Raw genomic sequence first — 15,860 nt, forward strand, 5'->3', positions numbered from 1 at the left:
CAAGATATTTATTTGGAAATAAGTTAGCTAACCTATAGCTGTGGTAGCTCAGTTCGGCTTCAAATTAAGGCCCTCTGAATGCAAACTTCCCGGTATCGTTAGCGTGCACTCTGTAGCGAACGAAAAATTATTGCAACACATGCAACTACCGCCATCCAGCGGTGTAGCACCGAGCGCAAAAAATGCAGTTCAGGTTGTCGTGCGCAGACGGCACCACGGATCTAGGCGTCCTAAAAATCCAGTTTCTTTTTTGCAAACTTATTCGTAGCTTGAAAAAAAAAAAAGGCCCGCGTATACTATGGAAACCAAGTCAATAATGGCACGATCGCAGCAGTATTCAAGACTTTAATGTTACACTGGTTACACTGCGGCAGACCAACTGAGATGTCAGCACCGAGCAACATGGCCAACCCGTCAGTGGCGTACCCAGAAATTCATCGCGAGCCCGGCCCAATGTAATTACTTCCTCAGGTTTTGTTCGCAAGGGCTATTTGGGGTGAGAAATATTAACAGTACATTGGAGCAAGATGGTTGTTTCGGTTATAGTTGGTGCACTTGCATCACGAGGAACAGCGTGAGATATCGGGGACGCAAAAAAAAGAGCATTGTTAGAATCGTTCCGGAAAATGGGGGCGCCATTGTATTAGCAAAACGCCGGTCGTCCTGCTTGAGAAGGAATGGGGTTTTCAGAACTGTCGTTGTTATGTGTCGAGTGGCAAGAAAGGGCGTTGTCAACTGTACTGTGGTGGGGCAATGTTAGTAGTTATTGTCGGATGTGGGCGCGTGGTGTGGGGAAGATGACCGTTTCTGAGTTTACGTAATACGATGTTTTCCAATAAAAAACGAGTTGAAATTCAGCGCTTGTCCTCTCACTTCATTTCTTTGCGCTCACTTTATTTCGCAGCTCACCACGATAAAGTAGTACATTAGCGTACAGCATTCCCAATCGTAGCAGCCACATCAGTATACATTGTATTCCCTGGTGAGGCACGCATGCAGGCAACCATGTGAGTGCGCCGTCGCTGGTTACGCCGGGCTCCGTGGGGTGGCGGTATTGTCCGTGCTAGGCACATTTTTTGTGTTGGAAGTTCAAACTCTACCCCACCGAACGCAAAGTAATGCCTCGATTCTAACGTGAATGCGATTAATACCATCTCTGTTGACACCGCCGTTGAGAATCGGGTTGAAACGGAGCAGATGACGCACGCCGGTGTTTTCTTTTTTTTTTTTTTTTTTCAGCGGCGTGCGGGCGCACCGGCACAAACTGCGCCATGTCCGTGTCGCTTCGGCCAAGTTCGTGGCCGTTTTCAGTGTTGCCGAGCGAATGAATTGAAAGCTAAACTTTTTAGTGAATACCGTCTTTATGGGACGGGCAGTCGCAAGGCTAGCAGACTCCGGCTGGCCTTCACAAATTGGTTTCAACTTAAAAGGAGTTAACATAGAGGGTAGCTTGTTTCCTCGAAAACTGAATTTCCTTCCCAGTATAAATACACGCACGAAAGGCAGGGACATGTTTTTCTTGTCCCTATTTTGCGTGCGCAAATGTACATCTCGGAAATTCGCCTTCACCTTCTTTCACTGAACGTGGTTCGGCTCAACAGTGGCTGTTGGAAACACCCCAAGCTACCAATCACCGGACACTGCTCATCTCCGTAATGTTGCTAGCTGTAGACTCCTCATTTTCCTGAAGACGTACCGAAGCTATTCGAATCAGTCTCTGAGCAGGAAGTGTGGCTTTGGAAAGTCGCTATTTTCCTTTCCTGGGGCCTCAAAGTTAGACGATCTCGCCCATCTTTCCGTTCTAACACACTGGGTGATATCCCGAGAAGAAAAACTGCAGAAATTCAGAGAATTGTCTGCTAATGCGTAGCATTCTTCTGTCGCTTGTCTTGAACGTGTACTCTTTGCAGACATTTTTTTTGTTTCTCTAAATCCTGACGGACAATTATCTCAATTCACGCTATATATATATATATATATATATATATATATATATATATATATATATATATATATATATATATATATATATATATATATATATATATATATATATAATGATTACATTTGGAACTTTAGCGAAATCTACATTATTGCGGAAGTTCAGGGCGTTACACGGTTCGCTTTTTGCGGTAATTTTTTATACTTTTCCAATTTTTTTAGTTTTTAAAAATTTTGTTCTGCCAATTATCTCCATTTACGCTATTATACCGATTACAAAGGAAACTTCTGCAAAATGTGCATTATTGTGGAAAAGCAGGGCGTTACACTGTTCGCCATTTTCTGTATTTTTTTACACTTTTCGTACACTTTACACTTTACACTTTACCCTTTACACTTTTACACTTTACACTATAGTTTTTCAAAATTTCGTTCGACCAGTTATCTCCATTTACGCTTTTATAACGATTACAAGTAGAAATTTCACAATATCTGCCTTTTTGTGTAAGGACAGCGCGTTACCCGGTCCTGACTGCGGGGGTAAACGGCAAAGAATGCCACGCATTAAAAGGAGTCCTTGGACATTGGGCAGCTGGGCATTTCAGGCTGTCGCCGTTTCTCCGACATAATTCTAATTTCCGGAAAGTGTATTCGTAAATAACGTCCAGCGCAGAAACACCTCGACTGTTTGGCAGGTACTGAAGCTTCGTGACGGGGACTCCGAAGAGCACCCGCAAGTTTTAAGCTTAAAACGTTTATCGCCGCACCGGCAGAAAGAAGGAACACGAACATACCAAGGTTCACCCGAAGATTGCGGCAGTATCAGAAGCATATTCTACTCTGAACTCAACCCTCAATATCATCGGAGGACGTATAGACAAAGACAGGTGGTCAAGAACAGGTTGGCCAAGATTGACATGCTTCCGAGGCGAATTTATGCAACATCCAGAGCTAATTTAATTTCAACGCCATATACCCATCTTGGAATGTTTGCATTTTTACACGTCGTGTGGAAGGAAAGTAATCTTCGTTTACGCAAGGTCGAACACCAAACCCTAAATTTTATCTTCACCTTTCTTTATACAGTCAAATCTCTATATAACGAATCACGCGAGACCGCCCAAAATCGTTCATTTCGAAATATCGTTGTAAAGAGAACTTGCTTTTATCAGCCAGTGCTCATACCTAGGAATGAAAACGACGTTTCTTGGCAGAATACGCGTGTGCAGACAAGAAGACTCTCAAATCTAAACGTTACACTCACTTGAAAGCAGCTTTATTTGAAGAAATCAGTTATTTTCTACTGGCGAGTGCAGCAATTCGTACGACGGATTCCACTCTGCGCAATACCTCATCGGGTACATCATCGCAACGAGCGATAAAAGTGCAGACTTCATTCATGTGCAATAAAATATCAATTTTCGACACTATCTCACTTTCTTCTGTGTTCTGTGACCAACAGACGTCTTCGTTGGCGTCGGGACGATGACTGCGTCGCGTCTTCTTGGCTGCGTCGCTAGCTGCGTTCATCGTTGGATCTCGCACAAACTTCGCAGCAAGAGCACTCACAACAAACAAATACCTGCCCGCACACTTTAATAGCGTGAGAAACAACCGCACCACCAAACGGCCACCGACTGACACCCAAAGCAACGAGAGAGAGAGTAAATGTTTATTTAAAAGGGGAAGAGGTCGGACTGAGAAATTGATCTTGGGCCTGCTACTTCCCTCTGGGGGGAGGGTACTGGGGATAGAAAGAGAAAGGAATGAATATGGGAGGTATGGGAAATGACAATGAAAGCGACAAATGAACTATGTACAAGCACCCGCCGCGGTGGCTCAGTGGCTAAGGCGTTGTGCTGATGAGCACGAGGTCACGGGCTCGATTCCCGGCCGCGGCGGCCGCTTTTCTGATGGAGGCAAAAAGCAAAAACGCCCGTGTGTACGAGATTTCGGCGCACGATATATGATATAAGATCCCCAGGTGGTCCAAATTAATCCAGAGCCTTCCACTACGGCGCGCCTCATCGCCTGCGTTGCGTCGGCGCGTTAAACCCTACAATCAATCAACTATGTACAAGCAGTAAAACCAATAAACGCCTCACATACAACTGAATCAGATGAATGCAGTTCACCTTTCAGCACATGACTATCGTCCATGAAAAAGAAAAAAAAAATCAACTGAGACATTATTTCGCAGTCTGTTAAATTTTATTGCAACCTAGAGCCGAGAACCCAGAGAGGAGTCACCAAGAAATGTAAGCAGGGCTTTAACGGCTAGACTTTGTTTCCTGTTGTCAGCCCACGTACCCAAAATCTTTTGTTCGGACAGAGGGCGAGTGTCCAAGCGTAGTAATGCTGTCTCAAGGTTATTTCGCTCACTAGAGTACTTTGGACAAGCGCTAAGCAAATGTTCGATAGTCTCAGGACAACCGCACAGAAGGCAGTCCGGGCTGTTCTCTCGTCCGATTGTATGAAGATACTCCCGAGTCAATGCTACTCCAAGACGCAGCCTGTGTAGCAATGTCTCTTGACTTCGGCGAAGACGAGGAGCATGATTGAGCCAGAACTTGCGCTCTGGATCGACCTTGTGAAGGCGTTCATGTGGATTCTGCGGGTCCGACGAATGCAAGGCTGCAGCTTGTGTACGTGCTCGATAGAGTATCGCGTCAGCATCCTGCCTTGTGATCGGTATAGACAGGAGAGTTCCATTGTGGTGTGCCTGCTGTGCTTCTGCATCCGCCAACTCATTTCCAGCGATGCCACAGGGACTTGGTATCCACTGAAGCACCACCGTGTCGCCCTTTTCATTCAACTCTTTAAACAGGATAGCGACATCAGTGGTCAGCTGATCATACGCGCCTCGCTTCATTGGGTACCTTAGTACCTGCAGCGCTGGTTTGCAGTCACAAAAGATAGTTCACTGCTGTGGCCTTTCACAAGAAATGGTGCGGAGCGCTTCGCGTAAACCAACCAGTTCTGCTGCGGCAGACGACGTCCTGTGAACAATCTTAAAACGTTGGGTCAGGTCCTTCCCAGGCATAACCACTGCCACTGCCGACGAAGACGCCGTGACCGAGCCGTCAACAAAAACATGCGACGCCTCCCCGTACATTTCACTGGTGTAAAATAGTGAAAGTTGCCTTAAGGCCGAAGACGTCAAGTGGGACTTTTTACCGATTCCAGGAATCGACAACCGCACCTGTAGATCAGGTACAATCCATAGAGGCACTTCTGATATTTTGGCGACTGCAAATATGAAGGGCATCAAATGTTGCTGCGCCGAAATACTTCGGGAGTAGTTTGAATTCAGCCGGTACCTGAAAACACTCGACAGTGGGTGACGCTCATGTCTTGTCACATGTCGGAGGTGCGCACGAAGAGGTTTTTGCGTGAGGTAGACTTGAATTGGGCAGACTCGCGCTTCTGCGATCGTTCCACATGTTGATGTGCATCGGGGCAACCCCAAATAGATTCGTAGTGCTTGTGCCTGTGAACTTTGAAGCACGCGTAGTGACGATCGCCGAAGGTTGCACAGTATAGGGGCACCGTATTGCAAATAGCCAATAAAGAGCACCTGGTAAAGGCGCAACAGCGATGAAACCGATGGGCCCCATGATTTCCCTGCCATATGTTGAAGGACGTGGGTGAAACTTTGTAATTTCCTTTTTAGGGCCGAGACATGTTTTGACCATGACAGATCTTGATCAATTGTCACGCCGAGAAATTTATGATGCGTGACACATGGAATAACAGCTCCTTCGATCTTTACCGGGTAGCATATCATGGGTTTTCGGGGAAATGCCAATCTTGCCCTTTTTGACGTTGAAATTCCAAGTCCCTGGCGGCGTAGGTACGTCAAAGTGACAGATACTGCTTTCTGAAGCCGTGCTTGCACGTGAAGTCGCGTTACACCTGATGTCCAAATGTATATATCATCCGCATAGTCAGATACTGACACTGTCTTAGAAAGCGCTTTAGTGATTCCTAGGAGAGCCAAGGTAAATAGCGTAGGGTTGAGGACTCCTCCTCGTGGCACGCCGCGCGTGACGGGGTGATCGGATGTTACTCCACCAAGTGTGGACATGAAAACCATTCGTCCGCGGAGATAGCTCGCTATCCACTGATGCAACCGTCCTCCAATACCAATGGACTCAAGGGCATCCAGAATGGCATCATGGGAGACATTATCAAATGCTCCCTTAATGTCCAGGAACACGGTTGCTGTAAGACGACGGCGGTGTTTCTCATTCTCGACGGTAGTGACAAGGTCGATCATCATCATAATCACCAGCCTATCTACGCCCACTGCAGGGCAAAGGCCTCTCCCATTAATCTCCAATTACCCTGATCCTGTGCTAACTGCGACCAATTTATCCCCGCAAACTTCTTGATCGCATCTGCCCATCTAACTTTCTGCCACCCCCTGCAACGCTTGCCTTCTCTAGGGATCCACTCTGTTACCCTTAATGACCAACGGTTATCTTGCCTTCACATTACATGCCATGCCCACGTCCATTTCTTCTTCTTAATTTCTGCTAATATGTCCTTAACACGCGTTTGTTCCCTGACCCACTCCGCTCTCTTCTTGTCCCGTAACATTACACCTATCATCTTCCGCTCCATTACCCGCTGAGTCGTTCTCAATTTAAGTTGAACCCTCTTAGTGAGCCTCCAAGTTTCTGCCCCGTAGGTGAGTGCCGGTGAGATGCAGTTGTCATACACTTTCTTCTTCAGGCACAATGGTAGGCTGCCATTCATTATTTGAGAGCGTCTGCAGTATGCACTCCACCCCATTCTTATCCTTCTAATTATCTCTGCCTCATGGTTGGGTTCCGGGGTCACAACTTGGCCCAAGTATATATATTCGCTTACCACTTCCACTGCCTCGCTGCCTATCTCAAACCGCTGTGCTGTCCCGGGGTTATTGATCATTACTTTGGCTTTCTGCATATTAATTTTCAGGCCCACGGTTCTACTCTGTTTGTCCAGTGCGGAAAGCATGCTTGCAATTCGTCCCCCCAGTTACTTAACAAGGCAACGTCATCAGAAAATCTGAGGTTACTGAGGTATTCTCCATTAACCCTTACTCCCACCTGTTCCCAATCCAACGTTCTGAATACTTCTTGTAAACATGCTGTGAATAACATTGGAGAGATTGTGTCTCCTTGTCTGACGGCCTTCCTTATAGGTATTTTACTGCTCTTCTTATGGAGGATGATGGTAGCTGTGGACCCATTGTAGATATCCTCTAGTATTCTTACATGATACTCACCTACCCCCTGGTTCCGTAATGCCTGAATGACTGCTGAGGTTTCGGCCGAGTCAAATGCTTTATCATAATCTATGAAGGCTGTAAATAGGGGTTCAGTATACTCAGCGCACTTCTCTATCACCTGATTGATCGTGTGAATATTGTCTATTGTTGAATAGCCTTTCAGTAACCCTGCTTGTTCTCTAGGTTGACTGAAATCTAAGGTTGCAGAAATTCTGTTAGCGATTACCTTGCTAATTACCTTGTAGACGACTGACAGTAACCTGATCGGCCTGTAATTTTTCAAGTCCTTCATGTCACCTTTCTTATGGATTAGGATGATGTTCGCGTTCTTCCAAGATTCCGGTACACTTGCGGTCATTAGGCATTGCGTATACAGGATTGCCAGTTTTTCAGGTACAATTTCTCCGCCATCCTTCAAGAGCTCTGCTGTTATCTGATCCTCACCAGGTGATTTGCCCCCTTTCATTTCTTTCAATGCCTTCCTTACTTCTTCGGTCGTTATTGGTGGGATGTCTATCTCCTCTGAACTACTTTCTCGTTCGGCATTATCCTGAATGTCCCGACTTCTGTACAGATCCCTATAGAACTCCTCGGCTAATGTGACTATTTTATCCCGATTTGTGATGACATTGCCTTGCTTGTCTTTAGGTACATACATCTGATTTTTCCCCACGCCAAGACGCCTCTTCACTGCTTTCAGTCTACCTCCGTTCTTTACAGCGTTTTCGATCTCTCCATATTATACTTCCGTATGTCAGCTGTCTTACGCTTATTGATTAACTTCGAAAGCTTCGCTAGTTCTATTCTGTCAGCTGGCGTGGAGATTGTCATGGCTTGCCGTTTCCTAATTAGATGTTTCGCCTCCTGGGAAAGTTTACAAGTATCCTGTTTAGCCATTGTGCCCCCGACTTCTACTGCACACTCCGTGATAATGCGTGTAAGGTTGTCTCTGGCTTCCTGTGTCGTAAACTCTGCTTCCTCGGTAAGAGCTGAATATCGGCTCTGCAGCGCGACCCTGAATTCTTCTACTTAACGTCTTACTGTTAGCTCCTTAGTCGGCTTCTTTCGTACTACCTTGGTACGGTCCCTCCTCAAATCTAGCCTAATTCGAGATCTTACCATACGGTGGTCACTACACCTTACCCTTCCGAGCACTTCCACATCCTGCACGACGCATATGAGGTCTATTTCATTTCTATGCTCCCCATTCGGGCTCCTCCGCGTCCGCTTCCGGCTCTCCCGTTTGCAGAAGAAGGTATTCATTATGCGTAGGTTATTCCGTTCTGCGAACTCGACTAGTAGGCCCCCCTACTATTTCTACAGCCCAGACCATAGTTCCCAACTGCCTTGTCTCCAGCCTGATTCTTGCCTACTTTGGCATTGAGGTCCCCCATAACTACGGTATACTGTGTTTTTACTTTAGCCATTGCCGATTCCACATTTTCATAGAGGCGTTTCACTACCCGGTCGTCGTGGCTGGATGTGGGCGCGTAGCCCTGTACCACCTTGAGTTTGTACCTCTTATTGAGTCTATTACAAGACCTGATGTCCTTTCATTAATGCTCTAGAGTTCTTCTATGTTGCCAGGTATGCTTTTATTGCCTAGAAATCCCACTCCCAGTTCTCTTCTGTCCACCAGACCACGGTAACATAAGACGTGTCCATTTTTCAGCACCGTAAGGGCTTCACCTGTCCTCCTAGCATCACTAAGCCCTATTACATCCCATTCAATGCCCTTTAATTCATCGAACAACACCTCTAGACTCACTTCACTAAACAAGGTTCTCGTGTTAAGCGTTGCCAGGTTCAGATTCCAATGGCGGCCTGTCCGGGTCCAGGTATTCTTAGCACCCTCTGCTGCGTCACAGGTCTGACCGCCGCCGTGGTCAGTTGCTTCGCAGCCACTGGAGACTGAGGGCCGTGGGTTAATTGGCGTATTCATGGGAGGTTGTGGCCGTTACTACGCCAGGGTGGCCAATCCTGCTCTGGTGAGGGAGTGCGTGACCGGCAATGGTCGCTGGGTTCAGGCGGCACCCCAAGCCCCATTCTGCAGTTCCATCAATACGCGGATTTTTAGATGCGACGCTCAGAGCATCTCTTGTCGGCGGCCCTGTCCTTCCTGCGTGCGTCCGCTGTCCGCAGCCACTCTCCCGCTCTCCTCTCCGATGGCGAGCACTCTCTCGTGAGGGGCATTGGATTGGATTAGATTGGATTAGATTGGCTTGGCTTGGCTTGGCTTGGCTTGGCTTGGATTGGATTTGGATTGGATTGGATTAGAGTGGACTGTGTTGGATTGTTTGGAGTCATAGCCGCGGCAGACGCACTGGCGCCGGCGCGTGCCCAGGTGAGAGCGTGTGCGGCCCAGCGCGCTCTCACTCCGCCGGTGGGCGGTGCTGCACGCGGTGCTGCGCATGTGCAGTGCTCTCTATCTCCGCGGTTTCCTCTCCTTCGGGCGCGCTGCCTAGAATATAACCGGTGTGCCGCTCTCCGGCGGCCTTTCGGTCCACGGTTGCTCTCCGCTTGCGCTTGAACCCCCCTCAGCGTCGCATCACACCAGGGTTCCCGCGAGGGGAAGTGGGCGTAATTTATTAGTTTATATTTTTGTTAAATCCGGTGGGAATTGCCCGGCACCGGGATTCGAGCCACGGTCCTTCTGCACGCGAGGCGGATGCTCTACCTCTACGCCACCGCTGCATTCCTGAGGAATGTCCTTTGCGGAAGCCTGTCATGGCGTCTGTCATGGCGTCATGGCCACGCTTCTCCAGAAACCATTCCAGACGAGCGAGGACCATACGCTGCATCACTTTGCTTACACAGCTAGCCAATGCCACTGGCCTGTAGGAAGAAATTTCTCGTGGAGACTTGCCAGGCTTGAGGACAGCTACTAAATGACTTCTTTTCCAGTGGCTTGGAACAGACATAGAATACCAATAGAAGTTGTAGAGGTCCAACAGAGCTTTGTTTCCTTGCGTGCCGAGATGACAAAGTGCACAGTACGTTATTCCATCAGGCCCAGGACCTGTAGAACGAGCCGAAGCGGAGAGCGCTACAATGGGCTCGTGGAACGTAAAAGGCATGTCTAGGCGGCTATCCGCAGTTGGAGGAGCACAGCGAATTAATGGAGCCATGCCTGCAGAATTGTCCCTTGCCACTTGAATGCAGCAGTCTTCGGCAACATCTGTGTCCATGCGGCTCTGGTATACTGGTTTACAGCCAGAGCTCGAAATGGATGCTGCTGAGTGGGTGTAGACGGCAATCGATCTGCCATATCCTAGAAAGTGGCTTCCGTGGGTCTAATCTGGAGCAGAACGATCTCCAGCGCTGTCGGCCAAGCTTCTCTAAATAACGCTGCACAAGTTTCTGTGGTCTGCGAGACGCTCTCAGGTCAGAGGCAGCTTTTGTCCGTCTGTACCTCCTTTCAGCACGACGTCTAACAGCGCGAAGCATTTGATAAAAAGTGTCCCCGGGATTACCTTGAGAGGAGCATGCGGCACTGCGTGATGCATCCCTGCTTGCCTGGACAATGCTCAGTTCAAAATCAATCCCTGAATCCAAGCTATTACACGACAATTCAACAGAAGACCGAAAGGCCTGCCAGTCAGTATTACGTTGTACCCGTGTACGTTGTGAACCTTGGTACCAAGTGAACTGAACATATGTGGGCACGTGGTCACTTCCGTAGGAGTCAACATCACCGCACCACGCGGCTTCGGAAAAAAAGGCGTCTAGATATAAGTGCGAGGTCTAGGCAGCTGCTGTAAGTTGCGCCCTGGAAAAATGTCGGCGAACCATCATTCAGAATGTCCAAATCATGAGTCTGGATAAAGTTCGCGAGACATCGCCCTCTTGTGGTGTTCACGATGCTTCCCCAGATCTCATGGTGCGCATCGAAGTCACCTACATTGCAAAGAGAGAGGAAAGGGTCAAAGGGGGCTAGGCTGGCGCTAGGCTACTTCCCATTAAACTACAGCTTTATGGTGGAGCTAGCAAAGGCACTCAGTATGGTGATGATGATAGCTACTCCACTTGGGGGAACACACACAGAAACGGCGGTTTCTGTTTCACGCGAGAGTTGCGGTGCTGTTACTTTACCCGAATTCGTAATACTGATGTTCCTCGACTGTAAAGGAGAAAATAAATTACGTGTATTATTCGGAAATATGCGCTATACTGAAATTAGTAGTTCTGAAATATTTTTATATTGATGCTATAGGCAATCAGGGTGGAATTTTAAAAATGTTCGTAAATGTGAGAAATTCGTTAATCTGGGGTTCGTAGTAGCGAGATTTGACTGTAGTTATTATGTACGGCCGTCTGGATTGCATCGATCTCCGAAATAGACTGTCGACTATTGTTCTGTTTATTACTTCAACTTTCTTCGGTGTTGCTCCTCAAATCGTTTTCTCCAGCATAATCTCTACAAAAACAGTGCTCGCTTCATGGATATTTGGTACGTTTCTTTGTTGGCCTTATCTTCAGCCTCATATCTCAGCTGATGCGTACGCACCAAGCTTCACCCGTAAGGTTGAAATTATGGAAGAGCTTGAGAAACTCATGGACATCGGAAATATTAGCACCTGGAAACACTACAGCTTCCTCTTTGAACTTGATTATAAATAGAATAAGAATGTTTGAAGAGATCTATTTCTTTTGTTCACAGGCGGCTCGATGATTCCGTATAGGTTATGAGGCGATAAACACGGGCTGTCGCGTGGGTCCGCCTGGAAAGCGCGTTCGTGCTCGCCGCTGTTGAGGCTACGACGTTTTCAGTGCTCATCGACATGGTCTAATAAAAGGCAGTGGAAATGTACATGAGTATTGCCAAATCCACCGCTGGCATATGCGTCATCATCCTCATCATTGTGTAAATACCCATGTCATGAAAGGTATCAGCACCACACTGGTCAGCATGACCCCGATCCCTGCTGTCTATCTCGTGCCGTAGCATTTGGTGACATTGCGCCCGAAGAGAAGGCCAGGGACCGCACGGGTAAGCAGCTGCCAGTGGCTGCAGGCAAGTGAGCCCCAGAAGCGTACGCCGCCGACTAGCCACGAGCCGGCTGGCTCCCCGGCTGGCTGTGACCGAACTGCGACCCCCTTCACCCTCGAAGGCACCGACGCCAACACCGGCATTCCTGCCGTCGGCCTCGAGGGTCGCAAAACTAACCAGATTAGACCAAGACCGGTAATCGTCATCCCCGGTGCACCGACAACGAGCACCGACCTCAACCCACACCTCGACGCAGGCACGCCCCGTCCTGTCCATTCCACCATGCTGGGCATGGACACTACCGCTATAACGAAGAGCAAGCTAAGCTGATGAGCTGGACGTCCTGCGGTCGCTCCCGAGCCATGTCCGCTCCGAGTTTATAAGAATCACAGCCAATACCGACTGATTTTTGACTTCACCTCTCCAAGAGTTAAAACTGAAAGCTAACTTGGAAAACCTGAACTAAATTAGAAACGCACTTACCGAATTGTATTCCGATATTGTCGACATGCCCTAAAACGAAATAGAGCAGGATATTGTAGGCGGATCGTTCACGCTCAGCTTTTTCAGAGGGAACGCTTATCTCAACCATTAGATACAGTGCACCGAAAACAAACCTTTAAAATTTGAAATCTACATCCTTTTTCGACATGGACGTCTTTCTGGAAAGCCCAAAGAGAGTTCTTTCACTCGTTCGCGAAAACCATGTCTACTCCTGTCAAACGGTACGACGCGAACATTTCTTCGACCGAGAATTTTGGGGAAACGCAAACTGCCCCTGTCGAAATGAACGTAGCGCATGCTCCGAAAGAAGCTTGCACTGAGCAGCCATCGTGAGAGTTCTAGTGCATCTTTGTTCCAGACTTCATGGAACAAAGATGCACTTGAACTAGAAGTTCCAGGGCGAATCCTCCCTGCAACTCCCCAGAACAGCTTCAATCGTCGAAGTGTGGGAGGTTGAACCCTAGCGCCAGCCTGAGTCGCTCCATCTCATTGAAGTTGGAAAACCTGAACAACCACTGCTCATCACTGCTGATCAACTCGAAGATGCCGCAAAACCTGGGCACGCCTGCTGGGAGTCTGTGATTATAACTTTGGCGTCGCTTTGGCTAAGCGCAAGTGCTGCCGCCGCTTCCTCAGTTTGGAGAGGGCTGTGTCCGGGGATTGAGATGCTGCACCTGTGCTGCTTATTTAAAACGATGGTGGCTGCCATGGCTGCTCTTCCGGGGTAACAGGCTGCGTCTGTGTAAGCGGTAGATGGTGCATCTCCGTACAATCTAAATATTGTCCGGGCTCGGGTTTCTCTGCGATCCTCGTGATGCACAGGGTGTATATTGCATGGTAGAACGGGCACAATGAAATGTTTTTTTTTTTTTTTAGTAAAGTAGGGTACGTGTCCAGTAAGGAGAGCTGGGTGGCTGAGTGGGGCCGACAGCGCCAGGCGTGAGAGGCTGAACCTCCCCGTTTCGGTTGCTCCTAACCTTAGTCTTTGGCTAGACAGGTGCGCCTCTATTAACTCCTCGGCCAAGTTGTGGATGCCAAGGCCGTTCAGCACAGGCGCTTGCCGGGAGACCCACGGCTTGCTTGTACGCCTTCCTGATCAGGATGTTTATTTTCTCGAGCTGTGTGGCTTTAAGCAGGGCGTAAGGTATAGCGTACGTAATCATAGACACGACGAAGGCCTCGACAAGGCGAAGCGTGTCCGTTTCCCCCATGCCCCTGGTCTTGCTCGTGACTCGTCGTGTCATATGAGTAACTCGGTCTGCTGTGGTTTTAAGCTTGTTGATCAGAAGGGTGTTGGAGTGGTCCGCCTGGAATATCATGCCCAGGATTTTCCCGCTTGGAGATGGCGCAATGATATGGCTCTCTAGGCGTAGGGTGATAGTGGGCGAACGTGGAGGGTGTGTTTTACGCGGTGAAACCAGAAGTAGCTCAGTCTTCTGGGGGGTGCAGCTGAGACCACATGACTTGGCATAGGAAGCCACCTCATCCGCTGCCTCTTGTAGGCGGCTCTCTAACTCTCCGATTGACCCCGTGGACGACCAGGTGGTTATGTCGCCACCGTATAGGCCGTGGCGGATCCCCGGGATGTTGTCGAGGAGTAGCGGCAGGCCTAGCAGGGCAACATTGAAAATAATAGGAGACAGTACAGCCCCTTCCGGTGTTCCGTGCCCACCCAATAAGGAGGGGTCCGTAGCTTTTTCCAGACTTTTAAGACAGCTTTCCTTCCAGATAGAAAATCTCTAATGTGTTATTTTTGCTTGGCGTACGTTACTACTTGTGTTGCAGAACGAAGTTTATTGTATACATATAGTGTTGCAGAACGAACTGTATTGTAGTGTGTAGGATGAAGTGTATTGTTTTTGCATGGCGTACGTTATTACTTGTGTTGTACATGTGACGTGCCCGTTCTGCTTGGACCATTTAGGGTCCGCAGTATGTACTAAATAAAAAAAATTAAGAATGCGATGCAGACAGATCACTAAGGGTCTACCAAAGTATGTTCGATATTTCTTTTGTTTTCGTTCCGGGGGCCACAGGGAGTGCTAGACTGAGGACACCCCTCACTGGTCTGGTAATACCATGATTAAAGCAGATGGGATAAATCAAGTCTCTCTCTCTCTCTGTCTCGCTCTCTCTCCCTCCGTGTCTTGGTTTACATCCACCTCCGCTTTCCATATGGACGGCATGTGAAATATTGACTAACAAGAGGCTAACAGCTTCACTGTAGAGACTTCGGTGGGCAACAGCTTTGTGAATTGAGCAGCCGCATCTGTGCAGAGCAGTAAAACTCGGCCACCATGGGCTCTGCAGGGGTAAAAGACTTACGAGTCGATTTCACCACGTAGGCGCTAGTATGCGTGCTTGATGTTTCTTGTTTTTTGGAGCACATCAACAAAGATTTTATTTTCTGCCTTGCATAAAGATTTTTAATTACGAAATAATTGGGAAAATGTCCGGTTTCATATGTTGTGCCCGCGGTTAGGCCATACCTATAATTCACCGCGTTGCAATTTTTTATGTCGTCTCTTCGTACATTGTTTACAGGCATAGCTTGCGAAGAGTGGACTCTCATGGTATATTTTGTTTGTAACAATCTGAATTTTGTAAAAAAAAATTAAAGTAGTGAAATGAATGGTAAAGAACTCTGAATCTTGTTTGCAGCACTTTGCACAACAGAAACTCGACAGACACAAAAAAGGCATTTTTAGGCGCGAAAAAGACAATATAGGCACGTACCTCTAAACAGGCACTTATAGGCACCACCAACAGTTGATAAAAATGTTCCAATTCTATTAGTTCATCCTATATGTTTAATAGGCATGATACCGACTCGACAAAAAAATCGGCATTTTGTCTAAATATCCGATCTCTAATCATAGACTCGGAACAGGCTGTGCGACAGGAAGAATTCCAAAGAGCTTCAGAAAGCTTCTACCTTCCCCCATGAAAGAGACGCATAGTATTACTTGGACTCTAGGCCACGAGGGCCCGGAGGGGAACGAGGAAACCAGCACACCGCCGCTTATGTCTACGACTTCGACGTTCCCTTCTCCACAAGCTTTGGAGAGCTTCGGTCTTCACCTACGCTGAGGGAAGCTCTTTTCCTGTATCTCACAGGAATTTACCCGCCTTTGAAGCCACCGAATT

At 47.9% G+C, this 15,860-nt stretch overlaps 1 protein-coding gene across 4 annotated transcripts in view; it reads right to left on the reverse strand.

Annotated features, from left to right (window-relative positions):
* LOC144178639 (G patch domain-containing protein 4) overlaps positions 1 to 15,860 on the reverse strand; it is a 467,686-nt gene that overhangs the window by 437,481 nt on the left and 14,345 nt on the right. The gene's annotated exons all lie outside the window — the stretch shown is intronic.

Source organism: Haemaphysalis longicornis, unplaced genomic scaffold (assembly GCF_048455015.1).
Source record: "Haemaphysalis longicornis isolate Haplotype H1 unplaced genomic scaffold, Haemaphysalis longicornis Haplotype H1 scaffold_4, whole genome shotgun sequence".
Classification (NCBI taxonomy): domain Eukaryota; kingdom Metazoa; phylum Arthropoda; class Arachnida; order Ixodida; family Ixodidae; genus Haemaphysalis; species Haemaphysalis longicornis.